We start from the raw sequence: 8,427 nt of genomic DNA, 5'->3' as shown, positions 1-8,427 counted from the left end.
TTCTGCCCACTGATGTCGTCCCCAATCAATCATCAGCTTGTCTGTGTGGACACATAAGTACACAAAATGATTGATCCAGCTGATGATGAAGAGCAGGGGGGAGGGGTTGTTGAAGGGCATCTGCAGAGAACCCAGATTTTAGCAATCAAAACAAATATGTGTTTGGAGGGTGTTATAACTAAGTTACCAACTTACATGATGAGAAGTAAGAATTTCAGGAAGATGTTGCTTTTTAATCTGGACAGATTAGGCTGTAACTTAACCTCGTGATGAACCAAACAACGATGTGCAGTAATGCCAATAAGGTTAACAAGGACAAATTGAAATAATAGCAGAGATCTATTCAGAGATTTGTGGTGTGTGTTGCTTGGCAGACCATTTACCATGACTGTGCCAAATTATTACAACAGTAGAATTAAACGCATGTTTTTCTTGGCTTAACATAGTTTAAGATAGATTAACAACACTCTGAATTTGGGTTGCTGTGAGAGGAGCTGTTAATGAAGCTGGTTTTTAAAGGATGTGTAGCAGAAATATAATGAAGCAAAATGTTTAAATTTTGAGATTTTTAAAAAATCTGAAAAAAGTGTGCTTCTATATGTATGTGAATTTTTTCATGCCCATGTTCTCTGTCCATGCATTTGAATGGCAGCTTTAAAAACAAGCACAGGAGGATTGCCTATAAAGTCCTGTAAGCAGCAAGACGTTCTAGGATCATTTAAATGAAGCAAAATTAAATTCTAAAAGCTATGCTAATAATTGTTTTTATCTTTTGTGCTAAGTTTAGATATAATGAAATATGCCATGTAACTAGTGCACTCGTCCCACACTGTTCAAATTTTGAAATGATTGGCTTGGCGGTGAGATACATGCTGCCATACACTTTGCATACATTTTAGTACTATTGAATGACTGATATCAATAAATAAATAAATACTTACATACATACATAAATACATGAATAAATATACGTTTTGATCTAGAGTGGAGAGCCTCACTTGTTGATCCACAACAACATTGTGGAGCAACTATTCCTCCACAGCTGGTGATCTGCCCACAGTTTTCATTCTATAGTCATCAGTTAACCTTAACATTGTAGGAAATTTTTTTCTTTAAAGTCAACAGTTTTACACTTTTTGTGTCACGTGTCATTTTTCTGCTTTGCAAAGTCAAACTGTATTTGTTGAAAAGGTGAAAAAGGCTTGACCTGACGGGAAATCCTGCAGAAGAGGATGACAAACTAACAGATGAAAGTACAAACAAGTTAATATTCAATGATGAATCAATAAAAGAGCATTTCAGAAACACAGCGTGCTTTAACAGAAAGGCCGACTGAGGCTTCAGCTTGGCTCCCACTGACTACTTAACGGTAAACTCTGGATATGTTACTGGGGTTCAAAATCTATCTAAGTCACACATCCTCACTGACACTTGATAAAAACGCTGATGACCTGTTGTTTCAAGTTGTCTCCAAGGCTGATGTAAATTTCTTCCACATCTGTTACAGTGTGTGGCTTAAACCATAATGGTGTGTTCATTTAATGTTACACAATTTTGTTTTCCCAGTCACAAACGGCAGTCCCATGAACACGTATTATATAAAGTATAATAATAGATCTATTTTGTTGTTTTCTAACAAATTTCCTGTGTCAGAGTTTTGATCAACTTAAGTTCTTGTGAATATTACACATTTTTAAAACCACTGTTTGTTAATTATGACCTTTATGCCTCATTACTGATTAATAACTCTAATAATACTCTAAAAAAGATCATTTCTGGATTATTTTGACTCTAAAAAATAATCAAATAAAAGGGTCAAATTTACCAAGAACATTTGTTTTGAAATCATTTATATTGTCTATACAGTCTTTCTGCAACACCGTCTGGAGGTTTCCCAGTATAAACCTGTTACAGGCATAACTGGCATCACATGTTGGCCATATCTTTATGCTATATTTAGATTACTTGCTTGGCATATATTGTTTGAAAGGGTAGTGTCCCTTAAAGCACACAGACATTTCTTCTTAATTTTTGACACATAAATGCAGTCAAAGGGCTTTGGGGTTTTTTGGTTGCCTTGTTTTTCAAGAGATGTTGCAGTTAAACCTTTAAACATTGCAGTTTCTAAAATGGAAGGAAATAAGCAGTTTATTTTGAAATACCAGCTTTTTCTCTTATGGATATTTATTATTCCTCATCAATTAGACAAAGGCAGTGTCACGAACCAGGCCATACGGTCATGACAAAAAACAAAACAAAACAAAAAACAAACAAACAAAAAAACAGACATGGTTAGGAATGTATTCCAAGCTGCTTTATTCTTTTAAACAAATAAAACAGAAAAACACCTACTGTCAAAAACAAACAGTGGTGTGTGAAGGAATGGATGAGTGAAGATGATGCATGTAATAGTGTCAAAAGCAAAAACAAAACCGAACACAGCCAAAGTCCAACCTGGTGTCTCAGAGCCAACCAAAACTATGCCCTAAAGGCTTTTTATATAGAGTCCTGGCACACTGGCCCAGGTGTTGCCAGTGTCACTGATTGTAAACGGGAACTCCGCCTCTCCAATGCCTGCAAACAAGACACACATGAGCCAAGAGGAAGGCAGGGTGCAGTGGGTCGTCACAGGTAGATCTTGTCCAATTAGCCAATAATATTATTACTACATACTAATGCTGTGTCCTTAGTGGTCTGTACTGCATGTTGAAACTGAGTGATTTCATGATACAGTCCTTGACATGGTAATTTCTTTAGTTTAAAGATGCTTATTGTCAGATAGTTTAAACTTTCTAAAAAAAAGTTGTACAAGAACTTCAATATTAGATGTTTTTGTATGATTCCCAGAGATTAAAGATGCTTCTCAATTCTCAAGTACCCGAGTCTGTACTCTTGTTCTCACTAGTCCAGACTTTGTAAGTTCACAGGCTGCATCTTTCAGAGGACCCAGTCTTCGCGGTCTGCGTGGGCCGGGTCCTCTGACGACTGAGACGGTCGGAAGTGTGAGGCTTGTGAACTGGGCCAAAAGATTTGTGTCACCAGCTGTCTCGGTGTAGTTATAATAAACTCAGCCTTCTGCTCCTCGCTCGCTAAAATATATAACAGGACACTGGAGTAAAGTCTCGGTCATCTCACACTTCTGTTTAATCAGATTTCTGTTTGAAATATTTTCAGCTGTGTGAAAACTATAACTTTAATCTCAGCCAAACCAATTTACTCAGGAGCAAATAAAACACTGAAAAAAGCCAAACAATAACCATTTTAAGTCATCTAAGTGACTTATATATCATGTTTAACCTGAGTAGTGAAAGACCGCACGGGGTCTGAAAACGATGTGCCGGGAGTTCGCTGTTCTCGCCGGCTCTACTGAGCCTTGATCTCCTGGTCAGCTATCGAGCTGCTGGGTAACAGACGTTTCTGAAAACTTTGGAGCACTTTTGCAAATATGTGATGTCTTGATAAATCAAGCAGATATTTGAAGTTCATACAACTCCATTCCCGTTTTGTAAGTTTATTTTGTCCCTGAATTGGGACATAGAAAAGGTGTCAAACACTCCTCCTACTGACATGCTCTGACCACTTCCTACTCCTAAGCAGCCCTGGTCACATATCATGTTGGACTTCGTCACGGGCCTGCCGCCCTCTTCTGGTAACACCCACATCCTCACTTTAATTGACTGTTTCACTAAGGTGCAGTGTTGGTCAAGTTACTTGAAAAAAGTAATCAGATTACAGTAGCATTACTGCCCATCTCTGCTAAGGTGTTCCACTTTGTGGCTTCACCTAAGCTTCCTTCTGCACTAGAGACTGCCAAGTCACTTACTTCCTCTGGTTTTCACCCACAGACTAACGGCCTAGCAAAATGGGCCAATCAAGAGCTGGAAGCCGTTTTCTGCTATGTGTCATCCATATCAGACTACTCCATTAACTGGAGAAAATCAAAGATTCTGCCTCTGAACTATGAATTTCAGAGCATTCCCACCACTCAACTGCAGCTGGGTAACATTAGATGTTTAGTTATAGATGACAGTCTGTTGGCATCACATTTTAGGATGGCCTCAGCTTTCTTGGAACCCCAGCAGAGTAGGTACTGAAAAAGGATCTGATCTAATGGAAAAGCCTAAAAACTAAATTGAGTCAGTCACTACTTTTATAAATGAGGCTTTTAGAGAAGAAGGAGAATTTGGACCTGGAAACAGCTGATTAGGGATGGGTATTGATAAGATTTTCATGATTCCGATTCCATTTTCAATTCTGTTTAACGATTCGATTCTTTATCGATTCTTTTTAAAAAAGGAGAACACTAAGTTCGATTAGCTTAGAACTTTGTTTTATATCTTCTCTTTGAACAAGATAGAAATTGAGGAGTAACATGGCCTTACAAACCCAACAGTGAGATCTTAAGAGATCCAGCCTACGGCTCTTCAATGGGGTGTCACAGGGTCCCCAGGAAAAAAAATTGTAAATGTAAAATAATAAAATAAATATTCTTCTGTAGCAATAACAAAGTTTAACATAAATTATTCTGTAGCAATTACACAAGAATATCCAGTAATGTCCCTGCCTACAATTAAACACATTCACTTACCTAAAATTGGGGGCATCTGCTGTGGCAAATGGGTTCAAGCCAGTGTTGCCAACTTAGCGACTTTGTCGCTATATTTAGTGAGTTTTCAGACCCCTTAGCGACTTTTTTTAGAAAAAAAAGTCGCTAAAAAAAGACGTGAAAGCGCGTATTGCTTTTACTCTCAACAAGCAGTGGGTGCTGTAACGCAGTCAGTTCTTCTTTTACTCTTTTACTCTTATGCTGTTTTGTGGATCACAAGGTTTAAAACTACTTATAAACACACACACAAAGTAACTCCACCAGAGCGCCTATTTCAGGTCACTTTTGCCGGTCCAAGCCCGGGTAAAGGAGCAGGGTTGGAATTGTGACATTAAAAAAAACAATAATTGCTAAAAGAAATTTAATTTGTAGTTCTAAATAAACTCTAAATGCATTTAGGACGTTTTTTACTCACTTTGTCTCTTCCACGATGTTATTTCTCTCTCCAACAACGTAGGTTACAATTAGATTAGCATGACCAATTATGCAAATTAGGCGATGACGTCATTTAGCGACTTCTAGCGACTTCTAGGACAACCAATAGCGATTTTCCTTACTGAGGAGTTGGCAACACTGGTTCAAGCCTTTTACCACAAACTTAGACACTGCTCGGTGACATCCGTCTATCCTGGCCTGAAAGGAGACGCCACCGGTAGACTGCAGTGAGAACTGCCAGCATCTGAGCCAGACTCTGTCTGCCTGTCTCATCATGGTCGCCTAAATGCACAGTAATGGCAGGTTTTGTAATAAGGCAGATCGCGCTAACATAATATGCAGTGTTAGTTGATTATTTACCTGCCGCATTAACGGGAGAGGACGTGCAAACGTTACCGCTGCTGCTGGGTTGAGATTCACGAGTCCGGAGCGGAATTAAAAACATGACATTCATTTAAGGTCATCGCGTGTTTTGTGAGCAAATGCTTTTGCATATTTGTAGTGTTTCCTCCCTTAAATGAAGTATCTACTTTGCAAGTATTGCAAGTTGCCCTGTTGTCATCCGTTCTCGTAAACTTTTGAGCATTTGAGCCGCTCACGCGCCGTGTTTCTTGCCAGGTAAATGACGCTCCGCAACGTGGTGACGTCATTCGGGGCGACTGGAATCGATAAGGGAATCGTTTGCAAAAATGTCAAACAATTCCAAGGAATTGAAACAGTGGGAACCGGTTCTCAACAAGAACCGGTTTTCGATACCCATCCCTACAGCTGATAGCAACAAACTTAGAACAAACAGTTTATGAGGGGAAGAGATGAAGCAAAAAAGCCAAAGACCAATTGTTTTATTAGTTTTTTAAACCCACATCCTTTATTTCTTTATTTATTTTAGTCTTTTGGAGCAAATAGGAAAACAATGAAGGAAACAGATCAGAGCGTCAAGTTTCAGTTACAGCTAAACTGTTATTTGCACTATTGCCTGTTTTCAGAGAGGAAGGCTGAAACATACGTATGTTCTTTACTTCTTTGACAATGCAAAACTGCACTAAATATTTTGTCTATCAGCTCTGAGAGTAATTTCATAAGAGGACTAAGAGATCTGGTTAAAAATTTATGAGCAGTGGGATTTGTTCAGTCCTCCAATGGGAGCTAAACTGTGGCACAGAGCGTTGGGATGCTGTCTTGGCATGGTCACATGGACTCCAGCAATTGGATGGCTTCATCTGCCTGAAAGTGGTCTTAACATTACTCACATGCACCAATGAATCCTGTCAGCCAAACAAGACTGTCCACCTTAAGAAGCTTTGATAACTGGACCTGACCATAAGTACACTCAGTTGTTGTCTTCTCTTGGATCTTTCTCCAATGACATTTAAACTGTTGCTCTTACACGTGACTACACAGCAAATCCAGCATGTCCAAATTAACACTGTCGGACTTGATTTCAACACTATTAAAGTGTCTATATGGGTCCACACCAGAGAGTGTTAATTTAACTCGTTTTGGAGAGTTGGTACGTTAACTCTGATTTAGTGTTAAACACCAAATCTGTCTGGAGTTGATAATTTAACACTTAGTGTTAAGAGTTTATATATTAACTCTCAAAGAGTATTTTAGTTTAACTACATAAGAGTTATCTTCTAATTCATTCTAAAAAGCGGGAATTTTACTGTTCTGACCTTCTAGAAATTTCTTTTGGAAATAAACATTTACTAAAAAGATGCAATGGTTTTTGAAAAACATTTATTCTGAACTGTGCACCACAATTTCAAAACATTTTCTGAAAGATGTAACAGTATACATGTTCTCATTTTCATTAGAATTTTGTTTATCAAAAGGTCTGACATGGTAAATGCAAATAACAGCATCTCATCACTTATTTCTTCAATACAATATGCATGTCCTTCATTCATCCCTTTGTGGAACTTCAACGCACTTCTGCTCTCCCCCATATTCCATCTTCACAAGCATATCCTGTGCGGAGATTGAATAAAAATTAGCTGACACTAATTAATAGCACAAATAATCCAGTAAACAATTGCAGCACAGTAAAAAAAAGGAATCCTCTTTGAGCCATTACTTGTGTAAAGTATTTTCCCAAAAGACAAAGACACAGGCAACAGGTAATACTGAACTAAATGTAAAACCTCAACCTTTTTCATTTTTACCTAAACCGTGTGCACAAAACTCTGGAGGGATCTATGCTAACGTAGAATCCAGTCAGGACGTCTGCTACTGCTGTTTGCTCGGTTTGTTTTGTTTTTTTTATGGGCGATCGTTTTCAGGCTTCAAGCAGCACCATTATACCAACATTTCACATTCTAGACATTGTTTTAGGTGTATTTGACCAAAAGTTTGACTGAAAATTCACATGCAAGCTTTTTTCAAGGCTGTGGTATTTGCCCGCAAACAATACCTTTCAGCTAGCTAAAACAGAATATTATGCTATCAGCGAGCAACATGGCTAATGCCTTTCACACAGCTTCGTCTCAACTCCAAAGAGCCACAGAAGTAAAAGCTCATAATAACAATTGAAACAATCTTTGAAAAAATGACTTACCAAGCATGGCAAACAACTCAAATATGTAGAGCAAAATGTTCTGAAACGGCTTCACTTCAGCTTCGATTGGAGCCGTGCTGGGGGCGGAGTCTGTGAATTTACTCTGTTGGTGTGATAGCCCCTGTAGGAGTTCAGAGTTAAGAGGTCAAGAGTTAATGTTTCCATTGTAACACCTCCAGATTTGACAGAGAAACACTCATTTTTAACACTCGATTTTAACTACTATCATTTTACACCTCAGAGTTACATTAAAAGAATGTGACTCTGCTTAGAGTAAAATTAACTCTACTTTTGCAAGAAGACTATTAACACCAAAACATTTAACACTTTTGAATTTGCTGTCGTGACATACCTCAAACTGAAGAAGTGCCTTTACATAATGAAACATGTCGCCATGAAGAGAAGTTTTGTCTTTATGTCATCTAAACAGGATTTGTAATGTGACTCCAACTTCTGTTAGTAATGTTGTGTTACTGTTGAAATGTGAACTGTTTCTTTAAAGGGCCCATAGTCACAGTCCACACCAACACAAGTTCAACATGAGTGAAACAGAAACTCTGACTCCGTGAAAGGTTCATGGGTCAACATCACATTAACCATTATGGAGTCTCTGATATAAAACCATGATATGATCCAAATGGAGGATCATGTTTATTATTATGGAGAAAACCACAGAGAGAGGCTCAAACTGTTTTTGTGTCACGGTAACTTCTGCTGTGAGTTTAATATTCACTCACTTTAATGTTCACCTTAGAATCCTTTTTGTCAGGTGGATGTTACATTCACCAGCTGTCTGTTGGTCTTTGGTTTTACTTTAATGTACAATGAC

Source organism: Aulonocara stuartgranti (assembly GCF_965226115.1).
Source record: "Aulonocara stuartgranti genome assembly, chromosome: 3".
Taxonomy (NCBI): Eukaryota; Metazoa; Chordata; class Actinopteri; order Cichliformes; family Cichlidae; genus Aulonocara; species Aulonocara stuartgranti.
The sequence above is the reverse complement of the archived record's forward strand: the minus strand, read 5'-3'. Positions refer to the sequence as shown.